General features: G+C 44.8%; 1 protein-coding gene across 1 annotated transcript in view; it reads left to right on the plus strand.

Annotated features, from left to right (window-relative positions):
- Positions 1-8,350: 8,350 nt before the first annotated feature.
- LOC142563685 (male-specific histamine-binding salivary protein-like) overlaps positions 8,351-18,524 on the plus strand; it is a 134,300-nt gene continuing 124,126 nt past the window's right edge. Inside the window, exons 1-2 of the mRNA XM_075674281.1 lie at positions 8,351-8,445; positions 14,485-14,562. The gene's annotated coding sequence lies outside the window, so the exon portion shown is untranslated. The remainder of the gene's footprint in view (positions 8,446-14,484; positions 14,563-18,524) is intronic.

Here is an 18,524-nt window from a genome sequence, read left to right on the forward strand (position 1 = left end):
GTGGGCACAGATTCAGCCAATAAAACGCTTTTAGTCATTCATAGTCTTGCTGTTATGCTCTTGACCGCAGGGAGGCACTCCTAGCTTCACCCACATACTCTATTCTTGACCGTCACTACTACGTGACAATATTGCACTATAAAGTGTAGTCACCCCTGTGATACCGTTTGTAATTTTGTAGCCAGCCAAATTTTTTTGCGAAGTAACTAAAAGTATTTAGAATTATTGATGTTGCCACCTGGTGTTGGTTTTATGGCATAGTATAGAAGACGAGGTAGTAGAGATACTAGTCTGCGCACCATCGTAAAGTCTGGGGGTTCGGTAAAACCGAAGGCTTACCTTTTTGTAATTCGCCTAGGTGACGAAAACTGTGCACCACACACATCGTTGGCGTGTGGAGTACAACGACGTACACTATGCACCAGACCCCGTACAGTAGCCCTCATACCAGCCCTGCAGGCGTGGAGAACACAGTGCATCGGGAAAATGAAGGCCAACGATTCCTGCAGCCAGAATTGTGCGACTACGACACGAACTCAAACCACTAGGGAAGGCCCCACGCTGATTTGCTTTACCACTGAGACACTTCGGACGCAGAATACCTTTCACGGAAAACTATCTGAAGATATGAAGAGCTGGCTGAGTGAGTATGAACGTGTCGCTCATTACCGCAACCGCGATGACGCCACAAAATTTCACGGCGTCTACGTCAGCTGGGAGGACGGTGCCCCCACCAGGTTCTAAAATCGAGAAGGCGTGCTAACATACTGGCTCGTCGACTGCAACACAAGTGCCGATCGCCGAAAACGAGCTGAACGTGCTCTCTGGCCCCATGGTCATCTGCAAAATAGGACTCACAATGTACGTTGAAGACACGACGCGCCTCTTCAACCAGTCGGATACCATCATGCCAGAAGAGAAAAAACTGCTTCACCTTATACATGACACGAAGGAACTACTCGCTGCTGGTATGGCGTGGAGCCCCCCAAAGTGTGTGGCAGAGTCTAAAGATGAAGCCATCAGCCGACGGTGGCGAAATTTCTCCATCACGATGGGAAAAGTTCTGCATCAGCGGTCTGCGTTATCTGACCGACAGCAATTGCCGGCACGTTCACAGCCACCAGGAGCAGCAACACCAACCGTGTTCGCGAACTTGCTCGCTTTGTCGTCCACAAGGAAATTTAATGGTTTGCTGAGTGAGCCAGCCTGTGGTCGTATCCATCGCCAATTTTATCCGCGTTGAGCTTCAGCAGGCACTCAGAAGCTCTTTTTCCAGTGATACCACGTTGACGGTTGATGTCACATGCGAATTATTGCAAGAGAGCGATGCAATTGCTGAAAGCAACGTCTCACTTTTCTTGATGTAAGGTGTAGGCGCGTTAAGAAGCCTTAAGCAGGTTCGTGATGGCAGTCGCCGGTATCTGTTACTAATTTCAACGGTGACCACCAGCACCTTCTTTGCGGCACTGCCGTGCCCAACAGAGATACTATAGCCGACGATACAGAACGCTTCGCATCTGCGGAAATGGTTACTGGTGACACTTCTCCTGGCCACATTGACGGGAAATTCAAGTTTCGGACGAATGGAAGGCTGCACTTCCCGATATTCTAATGGACGTTTATCCAGTAAACTTCGTCGGAAAGCGTGAAGACAGATGGTAACATCTAACAGTGCTAAGGAGACCGTTACGGTCTTTACTTTTAAGGTCAGCGTCGCTGACAGCGGGGACCATAGAAATTTGCTTTACACGCTGCCCTTCGCACGTAATAGATTGACCACCCGAAAAGTTCATTAAGCCGGTGCTGTCGTAACTACAATGTGCATATTCATGCACAGCCAAACCTCCCGTTTAAGAAGTGCCTCCAACTTCCTCAGCACTCTTTTGACCAAACACGAGTCATACTGCTCAAGACCAGCTTTCATTCAAGCCAGTTACAAGAATAAACGGGGTTCGTACATTGTTCTTAAATTTCCTATACTAAATGAGGCCATAAATCACAGCATCGGTAATTTCTCTATTCTCAGAAACGAATCTGCTACGAACCAAGAATGAACCAGTGTATCGAGAGCTTGTTACCTTTCGCTCGCGTCGTTATTCCTAATTTTAATCTGGCTATTAATTCTTTCTTGCAAATAGCCTCTTAGCCTCACATTCCCAGCAAAATGATGACACTTACGGCAACGTGACGTCCCTCAGCGAGACATGTTCCAGGACGGTTAAGGCGTTTATTTTGCGTCTTTTTCTCTTTTAAGGAAAAAAATGTGAGATGGAGTTTATTCAAATTCGATATTCCAAGCGCCAAGTGAGCACTTAGGCGAAGAAGTCAGGAAGAGGCATTGAATATGTAGGTCAGTGTAGAGTGCGGTGGGGGCGGGGATCATTTAGTAAAACGAAGCCGATAAACGCGGGGACAGCGATGCGCGCACACGACGTCATGCCTGTGTTGGAAGGCATGCCTAAAGATTGCAACACAAACGTACGCAGGAGCAAGCAACAGCCTGAAAAAAGACAGGTGGCGGAAAACTGAAAAAGGCAGAAAAGTAAGGGGGAAAACATGAAATAAAAAAGGAAGGGTGGCTGTGCGGGTATCCGATCGCTGGCTGTAAGGAAGCGGTGCCGGTTCGTGAAATGGCGGGAAGCATTGACTAGGCACATTCAGAACGCAGCTGTTGAAACGAACCGGACGGCTCATGGTACGACTACGGACGATGGTGAGGCTGTCCCTGGTAGGTGGAGATGACTGTCCACTCAGGTTAGAGGACCCAGGCCTGCTCCACAAACTGGGCTCCACCGGCCGATGCTCAATGTTGATCCTGTACCTGGCCCTATCGACGTCTCTTTTAGAACCTAGCAGCAACCCGTCCGTTAACTGTTCTGGTCATGACGACTAAGCTTGACGTTGATGACAGCATCGACACGGAGCTCTGTGTTTCTTCGCTTGCCGCATCCAGGGCAACTACCCCGTCCTCTTGGCCGTCGAAAATTCCGCAATTCCCGTTACACTATGGCTTACCGCTTCGTTCACAGTCGTAACAATGAAATATTTAGCACAGTTCTATCGTGTGACTGGGATCACGTCCTGCATATTCGTTCCTGCATGGTGTAACCACGTTTTCATTTGAGTCCTCCTGAGAAGTAAACATAAGTTAGTCCCCTTCATGAGAGTGTAGTGTGAAGAAATCACATTTTGTGTACCAACGGCTGCGTCTGCTATTCGCACCAAGGTTGCCCTTGCGAGCGTGACACCTTCACAAGAACCTGTTTTCACAAAATGACATCCGCGACAGGGCAAAGCCAGCTGGGACACAAGTAGACCCGAGATGAGTAACCAAGACATTAGCGCTTTAGCTGAACGCATGGGTCTTGTCAAACCAGAACTGAAAGAGAGGATCGATGAGGAACAGAGTAGGGCACGTGAAAAGCATGTGTGGATTGTGAGGCGGCAAAAGATCGTCTAGAGAGGAAAATGTTTGAAATTGCGCATAAGGCTAGGGGAGACCTGTGGAGGAGACAGACCCGTAAATATGTCTCAGTCACTTGCAAGCAACCAGGCATAATTGGAAGTTTTCGTAAACCCGCACAGCATCATAACTTTGTTCAAAAAAACATCCGCAATGACCTGGACGCATACCTGAAGCGGTTTGATCACGTAGCCACCGGACAGGGTTGAGCGAAAGAGAAATGGACCACAGCTCTCAGCCTACATCTCGACGGTGAAGCGTTCGGGTTGTTTGGTCGGTTGTTTCCGGAGAACTCTCTCGGCTACGACAACACCAAACTAGCATTGCTATGATGTTTTAGGTTTAAGGCTGATGGCTACCGCGAAAAGTTGCGCCACAGCAAGCCGCAGGATGGAGAGATTTTCAAGCAGTACACTGCCAGGATGTTTATCGTATCTGACTGGACAATTTTTCCACACTGAAGGAGAAGGCAGATAACCGCTACCCAAGAGACGACGGTGCAAGCGCAGAAATAAACTCAGTCAAGCGCTTCCTTCACAGTAATTATGCACAGAAGCCTTATGACTGTGGCCTCATTTCAAATAGCCCTCACTGCGATTATTTCCACTTGCCGATACATAACACGCGGGAATGCAGGATTAAGAAAAACGCCACAAGTACAACTTCAGCCTGCTGTATGTCGCCAGAAAACGAGGCAGGAAAACAAGTGTTATCGCTCGTCCTACACTGTAAGGATCACAGGAGTGCAACAAACTTGTTACAAACCCGTGATATGCCACTGTAGAGCGACGTACTCTACACCTATGATGTTTCCGTACTATGGGACACTGGCAGCAACACCACTGTGGTGCGATGTGCTCTCAGAACCGTAAATGCTTTAATCGGCTCAAAAGTATAATGCTACTGGCGGAAGGCCGGAATATTGAGGTCCTAGAAGCTGAAGTAGAAATTGATGCACCGTATTTTTCAGGTACCCTGACAGCTAAGTGATTGGAAAATCCTTTATACAATATTTTCAGTGGAAATGCTCCTGGCTCTTGCCAACCAACGCATCCTGATAGCAAGTGTAAAACGCCTTCTAGCCTTTCGACATCTAAAGTCAAGAACGAATTTGTTGACGAAATGAGTCCCCATTGGGCGGCTTCTTTCGTTGTCGTGGCGGAGACCGCAAAGGGAGACCAAAAAGTAGGTCTTAACTCTTTACAAGTATCAACGCATCTTTGGTGTTGAACAAGAAATGGACAAGCCACTGCAAGCACATAGAAAAGAAGTTCTAAAGACGATGTCTGGTAGAAAAAACACAAGCCAGACAATCTTTTCGAAAAGGTGTCCTTCTATGGGCTACCTTCAATGGTCAGGTGTCGCAGCGATCGGCTCAGCCGTCAGCGCCACTGTGTCAGTCCCGCGAAACACCGAGGTGGCTACTAACGTGTCGATTTTTCTTCATTATGGTGTTATGGCAATCAAAGAAACCGAGGCCCATTTTGGACCACCGACGCTTGAGAAAGGACGTCAGATTTATGACTACAACCATGCATATCGTGCCAAATAAGTAAACAGCACGCACATTACAGCGAAGTTCGTATACTAAATTATGGCGCTTTGAGTATCAGAAGCACAATCTCATTATGAGGCACGCCGTAGTGGGGAACTCCGCAATAATTTGAACCACCAGGTTTTTTTAACGTGGATCTAAATCTAAGTACACGGGTGCTTTAGCATTTCGCGCCCATAAAAAAGCGGCCGCCGGCCCCGAAATTTCATCCCGGAGCCTCGTGCTTAGCAGTCCAACAACACTAAGCAACCACAGCAAGTCGCGAAGTGTTTGTCACAACAAAGCAAGCATGCTTACGACATCGAACTCAAAATAAGATAAAAAATTGTTTTATGCCACTTAAATTAGGAAATACTGCTGTGAACATCTTTCAACTGTAATTTGCAGCTTCAGCATTTGAGCTTGCCTTGAACTTCACAATTGTAGAGGTTTTCGCGAATTGGCAGTTAAGCACATTTATTGCGACATTATATCCGCTTTTGCAAATTGACGTTTTTCAAGCACGACCACTGTCACCGAGATAAACAAGCGTGCTGTCAAGCTACGACTCTCTCAACGCTGAGCGAGCTGCTAAATTTAGCTACGATTACGTCATACTTGGCGCAACAATGCGATCAGTGCACACGACACATGATCGAGTGAGGACTTCTTTTCTCTACACTATGACACCGAAATAAGACACGTGGGTTATATAGCAGCAAACATATATGCGATAATATTATTGCATGTTATCGTCATATTTTCTTTTCCGCAACGTACCATGCGGCTGCGACCGCTCTTCACTCGCCACCCCTTATACGGACCGAAGTGAAAGACGAAGAAAAAAGAAGTTACTGAAAGCTGAATTATGTGAATAAAATTTTGCGTGACCTGCGGCTATGAAAGCTGAAAATATAACAACCATCACAAGTATAAGCCCAGAAAGAAGACGTTAAATCGTCATAATGAAAACGAGTCATCATAGCATTTTCAATGTCCGTAGGTAATCTGTACTTTAATAGAGGAAACGAGGTCTAAACACCCAATCGCTATAGAGACCACATGAGGCAGTCAGTTCTGCTGACAATCTTCGTGGAAGGTTCTTCTGGAAGCAGCACCTTCACCACCACCACCACCACGAAGCTACCGCCGAGCTATCGAGCACCACCACGGAGCTACCGCCGACTTCCATTGCACACTCCTTAATGATGCCCATAAGATTGTCGTTCACTGCTTCAACACTAAGGTCCTCTTCCTGAGTTAAAGCCGAATACCTCTTCTGTAGCTTGATCCGGAATTCCTATATTTGCCCTCTTACCTCTAACTCAGTGATCGACTTCTTATGTACCAGTTTCTTCCGTTCCCTCATCAAAACTAAGCTTATTGGAATTCTTACCATCCTATGGTCACTGCAACACACCTTGCCGAGCACGTCCACATCTTGTATGATGCCAGGGTTAGCGCAGAGTATAAAATCTATTTCATTTCTAGCCTCGCCATTCGCGCTCCTCCACGTCCACTTTCGGCTGTGCCGCTTGGAAGAAGGTATTCATTATCCGCATGTTATTCTGTTCTGCAAACTCTACTAATAGCTCTTGCCTGCTATTCCTAGAGCATATGCCATATTATCCCAGTGACTTGTCTCCAGCCTGCTTCTTGCCTACCTTGGCATTGAAGTCCACCATCAGTATGGTGTATTTTGTTTTGGCTTTACCGATCGCCGATTCCAACTCTTCATAGAAGCTTTCGACTTCCTGGTCATCATGACTGGTTGTAGGGGCGTAGACCCGTACGATCTTCAATTTGTACCTCTTATTAAGTTTCCCACAAGACCTGCCACCCTCTCGTTAATGCTACTGAATGCCTGTATGTTCACAAGCTATATCCTTATTAATCTGGAATCCGACGCCCAGTTCTCGTTGCTCCGCTAAACCCCGGTAGCGCAGGACGTGCCCGCTTTTTAGCACTTTATATGCTTCTTTTGTCCTCCTACCGTCACTGAGCCCTATTGTATCCAATTTACCGCCCTCTAACTCCTCCACTAGCACTGCTAGACTCGCCTCACTAGATAACATTTTAGCGTTAAACGTTGCCAGGTTCAGACTACAATGGCGGCCTGTCCGGACCCAGGGATTCTTTACACCCTCTGCTGTGTCACAGATCTGACCGCCGCCGTGGTCAGTTGCTTCGCAGCTGCTGGGGACTGAGGGCCGGGGTTTGATTGCTGTATTCAAGCAGCACTTTAACATTACCTTCTTCGTTTGCAACGGCCGATGCATTAAAACAGGTAAAAAGGCGATATACCCAATATATTGACGAGTCTTTGATATTTTACGTATTATATTTAGATAGAACTTTCATTTGCTGATTTCCAGTGTCTACCAAGACAATATTCCCATTGAATTTGTCACAAACTAATTTTTGTCTTGAGGCGTCACATCTGAAACGTAACACTTTGCCACTCATTGCGTTTTCTCCTATTTCATTTTGTCATCGCCAGTTCGACAGTCCATAATTGTACAAGCATATTCCACCAACCCATCAAATCTCAACAACTTGGAATTGGAGTATAGAACCACACGATACACATGCATTACCGACCGCTTAGCCGAGATGTCTTTTTCATGCTAATAATAGAATTCAGATGCCTATTCATCATCATCATCCTCGTCATCATCATCATCACTATCATTATCATCATCATAATCATAATCAGCCTATTTATGTCCACTGCAGGATGAAGGCCTCTCGCTGCGATCTCCAATTACCCCTGTCCTGCACCAACCGATTCGTACTAGCACCCGCAAATTTCCTAATTTCGTTGCACAACCTTGTAGCAATTGCTACGAACGGGTGGATGTCTGATTTTCCCTTTATTCAACCTTGTCCTCTGCCGTCCTCTACGGCACTGCCCTTCTCTTGGTACCCACTCTGTCACCCTAATGTCCCAACGGTTATCTAATCTGCGCATTACATGACCTGTCCAGTGCTTTTAATTGATTTCTTTTAATCTCTATTAGTTTATCGTCTATACCCGTTTGCTCTCTGATGCAAACCGCTTTCTTTCTTTCTCTTAAAGTTATGCCTAGCATTCTTCGTTCCATCGCTCTTTGTGCGGTCCTTAACTTGTTCTCAAGCTTCTTTGTCAGTTTCCAAGTCTTTGCCCCATATGTCAGCACTGGTGAAATGGAATTCAGAAATCAGATGAATTCAGAAATTAGATGAATTCAGATTTAATTCAGATTGATTATATCCTTAAAACATGATTACCTCCTTAAAAACTGCACGCGCTGTTTTAATCATGCTTATCGTCTTTAGAACTTTATGCTTTGTGTACATCTATTTATCTTTCAGGATCAGTCATTAGACCCACTTGTATTGCCGCACAGTGTACCATCGTCGGCAAGTATCCTCATTCGAGAAGACATATTCTCGTAAAACTGCTCAGGTAAGGAAAGTAACACAGGGCCTCTATCCGACGCATCCATCATTCCTAAGGTCACGCGCGAGATACTGAACTTAGCTCAGTTTACAGATACGTGCTTAAGCCTTCCATGCAAGTATTCGGATATCGACGTGCGTACATCAGGCTGGATATTACAATAGTTTAATTTGTGCGTCATCTAACTACTGCATAACGGGCAGATAGCCAGAAGCATTTTTGCACAACTTCTCGGCAGAGGAAGTCACAAAGACGCAGGGTTTGTGCTGTATTAGCCAAACGAATAAGGCAGTGGCTCCAACTGTGAAACCGCTTTCTGCAGCTTTGGTGATTGAGAGCATTTTCCAAGAAAAGATATGCCATCGCCTATTTCATGATATCGTGGCCGCTCACAAAGCAGCAGTACAGTGGCTGTGACTTGGCATTTACGTCTTCTGCTGATCAATTCAGCATGTGTTCGTCGCATTCTACGAGATAAGCATGGCATCAATGGAATTTTTGTTTCATATATAGTCGCCTGATGCGTGGAGCCAAGACAACGCCGAAGCTCCCACTAACATAATTCCTACTTTTTGTTTGGGTTACCTGGAGCCTTTATTCAGGTTAATCCAGCAACGAAAGGCTGAGAGCCTAGATACAGAGTTCTTTTAACAGACCAACTGGTGCTCTGATTAATGAAAAAAAAATATTAGTAACCCTATTTGACTGCAAACGTTATTCCTAGAAAAAGAAAACTTCTTTCACGTGCAGATCTGTTATGGCAGAGTAATGCGATATTTATTTATGACACATCTGAAGATGCTTTAATGCACATGCAGACAAGCACTGTATCTTATTTAAGGTGCCTGTATGATCTAGTCGAGGCCACAATACGCAACTGTCAAGGAACATTGAGCACGCGTTTCGGCTACCTTATTTAAAGTTACAAACTTCACTAGACGCCACAAGAGCGTAGGGTTCCATACAGAAGGCGCAGTCATATTAAACAGCCAGAATCGAAAATAGTCCATCTTACTTCCATTATAACCTGACAGGATGATGAATAGCTACACTGACCATAGAAACAAGGCTACTGTCGACAAAAAAATTCACCGGCGATTACGATACTCCCTTATGCGGAACTTGAGCTGAACTTTATACGTGTTTTCAATGAGCCTGTCAGTATTCTTTCTTATGAATATTAAGTACGGGGTTTACATTAGGAAGAGGCCACCGTGATTAGCGTAGCTGGCGTGGGCAACCTGTGTCGTGCGGCACATTGCAAAGGGTGCGGAGTGTGGCGCAACTGCCTCACTAATCGGGAGATCGTGAGAGGCAGCCCGTGGGTTTCGCGTGCGCTCAATTCACAGCAGCCGCCGTAGACAGACCTCCTCTAATAACGCGCTTGTTTTCATAAATGGTTTTGGTGACGTCATCCGTGAACTGGTGACGCGTGCTGGGCTGGCGCCACATCGTAGCTATTCTCGCCATACAGCCCGTCTTGCGCGACACTGTGCTTTTATTCTCAAGCTTACGTTCCACCAACGACGAGAGCGGCGTTTCGTCACGGAGAAATCGTTACACTAGCGTAAGCTGGGACAACAGCCAAACGAGCGTCAGATCGAGCCTTACTCATTGCCGCTCACCATGTATATGCTGGTACCGCGGACTGACCACTGCAGCTGCTGTCGTGAAGGAGCGTAGCCCTCCGCACCCTATGCCACGCTGCCCCCACCCCTCGGAAGTGCAGATGAGACCTCCCATCCGACTGCAAACGCCGTGGCCGCCGGCATCTCAGGTCATGCGATGGCCATTTCCCCTCCGTTGCTCCTCTACTCTCCGCCTCATACTTTCACTATAGTCTCCTGCTCAACTTTCCTCGTAGCGCTTTCTTCTTTCATCTTCTGCTAGGCTCCGCGTTCGCTTTCAGCTTTCATTGTGCTCTTTCGTTCGGTTACGAGGTACGACGCCGAGACACACCAACGCTTAACGCAGGACCGGGTGCCTAAGAGGTGCAGTCTAAAACGAATTCACACAGCACCGGCGCCGCGGAATTTCACTTGTAGTATCTACCTTACGCAGGTAAGAAAACTGAGTATTGTTGATGTTCTAGCGGGAAGCATATCATGAACAAATAGAAATGTTATCCAAATGTGTGGTATTTCGTAAGTTCGAGAAATTAGGCGCAGAATAAATGCGGTCGAGTCGCCCTCCATATTGCTTCAAAGTGCCTTGAAGCCTGTTTTCTTGCTAAAACTAATCTCACTGATACATATTTTTTGGGTACGTTATTAACTTCGAAAAGAAAACCTTAATAAAATCCCATTAAATGATCCGTGTCTCTTTACGCTTACTGCTCATATAATGACGATCATAACATTGCGTTTCAATACAGAAATCCTAAAACTCTGTTGTGACATAGCTAGTCCAGTACCTACCGAAGCAGTGGAAGCAGAGAAACATTCTTGGAGTAGAGAAACTGGGGTTAGAAAAGAAAGCTTGCAAGAGAAGTATTTATTGCAGCACTAATATTTGAGCTACTATGGAAGGTAGCTGCATAACATTTAATTGTAGGCGTTTCGCTGGAGTGGTACAGTGTATTTAGGTTAACATGCAGCAAAGTCGGCGGGTATCAAAAAGTTGGCACTTACATTTTTTGTTTTGTAGGGACGTTATTTGAACACGAGAAGATTCGCGTGGAATTACAGACTGGAAAGAAGAATGAGTTCAGAAATATTGACACAGAGCCCTCGGTTGTGCTCAGATACTTGTACTGGTGTTCGCCTTTTTCATTAGTTTGATCGAGCTTAATCGTTTGCACGGTAGAGCAATTGAACTTCGTGCTTCTTATTTCACTTCACTCATATACTTTGCTTGAAAACAAGTTAGTCGACATTAACTGGTCGTATATCTCATATCTAGTTTTGCTTAGGCTCTGAAAAAGGGAGAGAACTCTTCTGTAGGAAGAACAAGAAAGAGTAACAAGACTGGTGACTATGACGAACAGGTGAAGAGCTGAATCATCTAACGGGCATGTCGACAGATTGCCTAGAGTCCAGACCCATACCTTTTTATTACATTCATTCGGGATCACGATAGCACAAGAAGCGGGCTCAGGCTGACGTCAATGGCAACATTTACATTCAGCTGGCAAATCTCGGCTCTCGAGTCGGCCAAGACGATCAACCAACCTCTGCTGTATTGAGGGAAAAACACCATGGGATTTTCTGTGCGAGAACTACGATCTGATTATGGGGCATACCGTAATGGGGGACTCGGCAATAATTTGGACTAGCTGTGGTTCTTTAAAGCGCTCCTAAATCTAAGTACACGGATGTTTTTGCATATCGCCCACATCCAAATGCGCCCTCTGCGACCGGAATTCGAGCCCGAGGCCACGTGCTTAGCAGCCTCACACTATAGCCCCTAAGCAACCACGGAGGGTTCTATTGACGACAGGCATATATACTATGCTTTATAGAATCATGCGAATGGCACCGCTTACTCTCCCGATACTCAGTGCATCGCTATGCGCCCACCTAGTGACTGGCACTTCGATGCTGTATATCTGGTAGTACATTAAATGTCATCTTAGGGTGAATTCTCTAGGGGCATCAGAGGCAATTTTGCCGAAGGTACCAGTGCTTTTCCTGGCGCTTGTCGTGCAAGGCTTGTTTGAAGGCCCCTGACGTGTGTCCACCAAAATTAAATTGTAAGCAGCGACCGTAAGTCATCGCTATCATTGTTCAAATTTTCACGGGACAGTTCATTGCCCCGTACGCCCCTACTCTAAGGAACACTCGTCGATGAGATGGATGAGTGACTTCACGTTTGCAGATGTAGTTTCTCAATAATGCGAATGCATTTCGCAAGCCATTTAATGCATAGAACTCTTCGTTCTCGCCATTCAATTTTACACATCTCTATAGTAAACATTGTCATTGTTCAGAATAGTGGCTAGCCGGGCTTGGTACGAACACATTCTTTAGCAAACAGCGCAAATAACGGGATAAAGAAAAGACACACAACACAGCGGTGCCTGTGTCGTGTGCATCTCTTGGGTGTCCCGTTATTCGCACTGTTTGCTAAAGAATTGTCCTTTTGTTGTAGCCTTGTACACATGCCAGCATGACATAAGCTCCTCTTTCATTGCAGCGGTTGTGCGGAAAGAAATGCCAAAATAAAAAAAATTGATATAGGAGACTACTGCCTATTCGGTGTTGCGGTTAAATGCATGCAATGGGGGTGGGGGGGTCTGTGAATATATTTCAATAAAAGAAAGCTAGTCTCCAGCTTTGCCAATCAATCATTGTTCATTAATGTGTATGCAGCAATCGCTAATTTTTATAGGGTGAATCATATTTTACATAGACAGCAATTACACTGTAAAGCCCTGTCACCTCACTTCCAAGTGCCAAACTAGATTTAATCAATACAGTCATAAACATTACGGTCGACGCTCGTTTGTAACCTGCCAGCCTTTTTGGATCCTTCAAAAATTGCATCTATCCCTTCTACGCATAGGAAAACCGCTCCAAGCGCGGCGAGTGCTACAATATTCATGACTATGACACTTAGGCCCGCACCGCTTCTAACTATGCAGACGCTGTGTTTTCATAACATATAACGATGCTAATATAACCGGGATCCTCTTCCACCCTTCCAAGGCGCTGCGTAGAAAATTGACCTTTGCAATCTATACGTTCATTCTCATAAACACAGGCAGCGATCTTTTACACAGCATCGCCAAGGAAGGGCGCGGCATAAATAACACAGCACGGAAATGATTTCGTTCAAAATGTCATAACAAAGTTCAGCTCGCATTGAAGTCGTATTCGCAATCGTTTATATGGTTTTTCAGAATGAATGACATGAAAACAAGGGAATGATTCATTTTGCCGAGCAAACAACTGGAGTACTTCATCGGAGCACCCTCTTTTCTGAGGGTAATCAGGGAGTGGGGGGAAGGAACTAGGCGTAAAATTATGGGGAGATTTCGGCAGCAACGCCAGCCACCCATCATAGAGCCCTACAAGGGGACGCTGCGGGAGCTGTGAATGAGGTCCTGCATACGCCAGCGGTAGACTTTGCAGAACATAGGTAGGCTACTCACACAGGGTTAACCCTTGCCGCCAGGAAACACGGATGTAAGAAGTGAAAAGAAGAAAAGAAAAGGTGTAAAGGTTAGAGATAGACGAAGATTGGAGAGGAGAATATTAAAAGGCAACAACCGATTTTCCCCCGGGTGGGTCAGTCCGGGGATGCTGTCTACGTGAACCCGAGGTCAAAAAGGTGTGTTGCCGCCGTGAAGGGGCCGTAAAGGTCCAAACACCCGGCATTGGCTCAGCACCCAGGATCCCCCTTTCTCCTGACACGGCTAAGCAGTGCACGCATAGACGCGGGAGGGCCCAACCATCGTGTGCTTGGGTACGTAGTGTCTTGACCTACCAAACACCTGCTCACACAGACGCCCCTGTGCGGAACAGGCCTTTATCGGGCAGTAAAACTGATATAGGATTCTACTGATCGCTATCATTTTTACACAGCTGTACATCAATAACAGTCTTTAGAAACTCCAATTTAGGTGGCGCCTTTATAATTGTCAGTCTTCAAAAAACACGTGCAGAAAAAGTGATGTGTAGGCTTGATATGAATGACGGCATCAGTTGAATGCTATAAGATGTTTAATGCCCAGAGAAACACTCAGTCTCTAAGACACGCTTTAGCAAGTGGCTATCGAAAAAATTTGACTATCTGCGCCTTCTTATCGTGCACCTAAATTTAAGTACATAGCATTTTTGTCTTCCTCATCGGATTGCTCCCGCCGACGCTGGCAATCGTAGCTGAGACGTACTCAGCTTAAGTATGCCCCTATTTCAATGCAGTCTCGGCGGGACTTATGCATAAACTTCGACGACTGAGGTTTACGGCTCTGGAGCTAGCTGGCAGATGAGTTTCGTAGCTTTCACGCGAGCCTTGGATCGAAAAGAATAATTGGCGTCATGTTGTTCCATTACTACATAGAGAGCCTGTAATTTGAACTAAATTGACGAACCGTCCGAACAGGGCATTGCTCAAGAGGACAAAGCGGAAAAATGGTTTACCCTACATGCATCAAATGCCTCAAGTAAAGCACCACCTTAGGTAGGCATTTGCGAAAACTTTGATTACACCTTTGCATGCATCTGCCTGAGACCATGTATGGTAAATAATATATATGTACTAAATAAATATAATGTAGAGAATAAATGCAATCGTATAATTTCATTTACAGAATCTGTCGACACACGTTGAAATCGTCATATACGCATAACAATAGAAAAAACTGGTAGATATATTTTCTCATTTAATCCTGGCTGCTGATGTCCAATTGAGATTCTATACTTGACAAACTTACTTTTGGCTGATTTTTTAATGTTGACAGTGGCACTAAGCAAAACAAATTCATCAACTTCGGCCGATATTGCAATGACGGATTCCTGATCGTTATATACATCGCTCGTACCCAACAGGCTTATCGCTTTATACGTACATTCATTTTCAGCGTCTGCTTTGTTAGACGTAAATTTACCTGGTTGCCTGGATATAAGGGCTTCCTAACTATTAAACTGGCTGGTACCTTGGTGAGAGAGGCTTTCAGTGGTTCTGTTCCACTGATATTTTCCGCGTTAACTTGTATGACTAGGTAAAGTTCACAAGCGTGTAATTATACTAGAAAATTTCAAAACCAACGGGAAAGACTAGTGTGAGTGCCTGCGCTTTCCATTCCCTTGGAGGAAAATTTATTTCACAATGGAATTATTTAGGTAGCATTGTTTGAGATTACGATGTCGGATACCTGCCTTAAACATTCATCTACACAGGGCTGGTTCTGTGCATTGCGTCTTGTGCACATTACGTGTGGACGAAGAGAGATTCGATATGCCTTTTTATCTTCTGCCACCATTTTTACTAAATAAAGTTAAGCGTTTTATAAGCGCGGTTCAGGCAGCCATGCGTACATTTTACGATTCTAGACTTTTGTGCTATACCATAGGCATGCTTGCTCGGTTGCGCAGGAATTTGTGCTTGTTTCAAGAAACTTTCTTCAGGGTTTTAATATATATTCACTATATTTTATTTTCTTGCTTCTCGCTCAAATTACTGTTGTTCGTGGTAATAAACATGTGCCATCCAATTCTTGGCCGACCCCATATTGGGCATGAGCAATCAGTCAAGAGAAGCTGAACCACACTTTCATCTTCCTCGTAGCGTAAAAAACTTCATAAAAGATGGCCCAACGCACAAGAAGTAATAAAAAATGTGCTTTGAATGTAGGCACTAGATAGTCCTCATGCAACTAATTGTGTAATATGCTTATTTGGGTGAAATCATGAACAATAGCCCCTCCCCCCACCTAAGACAACTACGTACGAGGTCATTCTTCGTTAACAATATAGAGGGTAACCCAACTGGTAAGCAAAAACTTCTTAGTCTTCGGCGGATTGTTTCGGAGATCATCAGCTGAAGGATCTTCAAGGTGGAAATGCCTTTACTAGTTTTTGCTCGCAAATAGGAAAGACTCCCCCTGCCTGCGATGGAAAGCATTAGATTGCGACATCTGCTACAATTGCTTATTCTTTCGCCACAAATTTCCATGCTTCCATACAACAACATTGAATTAGAGGGAAAAGAGAACGATGTCCTGCACTTTCTTTCTGTATAAATGAAAGAAAAACAAGGCTTCCAGAATACGAAAAAAATTCAGCGGGGACGCTTAAGGCTGCTTACGTGTGGGAATGCGAAAGCATTAATCGCTTAGGTGTAAAGTTTTCGATTAATGTTTTCTACATGCATTAAAATCCTTCCTCCTAAATCGGTGTGGGTTTTGGCGTATGCGTTGGCCACAGGTTGGAAACATTCAGACCATTTTGCTGCGGAACGATGAATTTTATTTTATGCCTTAATGGTAGGTCTGTAGTGAATATGTCGCCTACTTTCGTGTTCCCTTGCTTCGTCTTCCATGGCGTGCTTCCATGGGGGACCACGTTTCACAGCTGCCGCTGAAGAAGACCTTTCGGAGGTGCATCGCAGCAGACACAGCACCGATGACATCCGAAGAGCAAGTGTCGCGGGGGAGGCAATGATGGAGGCAAGAACCTGACGTGTGCGATGACCCACTCGCTAGGCAAAACTCACAACTGTAGTCAACCTAAACGATGGAGCCACCTTGGCGTCCGGGAGGCTTGTCGTCTCGCACCCGAGAGGCCCAGGTTCACTCAAACCCAGTGCGAAATTTACCTACTTTTATTTCCAGTGCTGTAATTTACTTTGTTTACAGAAACGTTTTAGCCAATCCCAGCATTTTTTTTTGACGAGTTCTTACTCTTCATGCCGTCGGCCATCTTTGGTCCCATCTTTTGGTTACGCCACCCACGGCAACGCCGGATTGTCGCGTCATGGGTATTTAATGCTTTCGCATTATTATTCTCTCCGTTCATAACCATCATGTTCTGGTTGCACCATTTCACTATCTTTTCGGGATTTTAGTAATTATTATAAAATTTGTATTATTGTTGTGCCGATGTTTTCAAAGGCTGTTCACATTATGTACGCCAACTAAACAAATATGCACTAAAAATGGCGAAATCAGGACAAAATGTGTTGGTCTGTGCGGGTGCAGGCTTCCAAATTCAAATTATTATTATAAGCAGAGAACTTGCGGCAGACTTACCACCACTAGAAAAGCTTACCGGGAATTGCAGACGCGTATAGCTTGAACTTTTTAGGTGCAGTTTCGTGGATATGAGGGACCTGGTTGATGCTGCAATCGATGTTCCATCGTTCATAGCGCTAATCACACTCCGACTGTAGAGCTTGATTTGTCGATAATTTCTGCCAATATGATTGCCTCCCCTGGACTTGTTTCTTCCAAGACGCCACGAATACACGTGTAGATACGTGTGTGATGCTTTTGACGTATTGTCAAATATTTATTTAAAGACTGCAGCAATATTAAAATGATAATTGCTAACAAAAGTGGTAGGAAGCGCTCAGCGCGCTAGACACACACACATATAGAAGGTTATTATTAGGAAAAGTAGTGCCAATTCGGTTTGTTTTGTCAACATATTAGAACTTGCAGGATATCCGCTCTCCACATTTCGCGGCACTGGCCTCGCGTATCGAAAGCGAAGTCATAAATGTCTATTCGCATATAAATCTTCTCAGAGGAACTGCTCCTATGCAGCAAGACGGTGTGCGAAAATACAGAGAAATGGAAAGGGACAATGTCGGTGGCCTTACAGAAAGGTTAAAAAGAGAGTGGTAAATGGAAATCGGAAGCGCAAGCCGTTTAACTTCTCGTGACATGCGAAGATATTTCATATTTGTTTCGTTCATATTTTGTTTAGCACGTAGGATTGTATTTTCGGACAACACACCCCACTTCAAAGCTACCGTTATTTACATCAAATGTAGGCTTTCCAAAGTAACAGCTTATTTGAGCACAGAAGAATTGCTATGCTGCTGATTAGATTCCCGTATTTATCTTTCTTTCGCAAAATGAACGCATAGATAGATACCGTTGATATTTCTGAGAAGTATGAGCACTTGTATTTACGCACTGATTGACATTTTTCATGTCTTCAATTATTATTGATGGCGAGCAGAGTCTGTAGATCAGGCAGCCGTTACTATTTAGTCGCTGTGGCAGAACTTTACCATTTTGTTGTATAATGTTGTCTGTTCAAAGCAATTTTTTTTCCTCTTTCATTGCTCCCAGCTAATGATGGACAGAATGCTCTCCTAAAAAAACTTGAGAAATGGAATAACAGTTGTTCTAAAAATTTGCCAATTAAAGGCTATCTTTTGGTTACTTAGAAATGTTGCATATTTATTACCAATCCTCAGGACAATGGATAATGGCTGTAGACTACTGTGTGATAGCAATAACGTGAAGACTACTGTTGGATGTACCTCTATGGCGACGATGGTGCGACCACGACTGCATAACAACGAAGGTCTGATACGCATAATGTCGGCTACCTTACGACGACGGCATTATCCCGAATAACTGACGATATAATTTCAATATAATGACGAAGATTGACGTTAATGAAACGACG

Source organism: Dermacentor variabilis, chromosome 11 (assembly GCF_050947875.1).
Source record: "Dermacentor variabilis isolate Ectoservices chromosome 11, ASM5094787v1, whole genome shotgun sequence".
NCBI lineage: Eukaryota > Metazoa > Arthropoda > Arachnida > Ixodida > Ixodidae > Dermacentor > Dermacentor variabilis.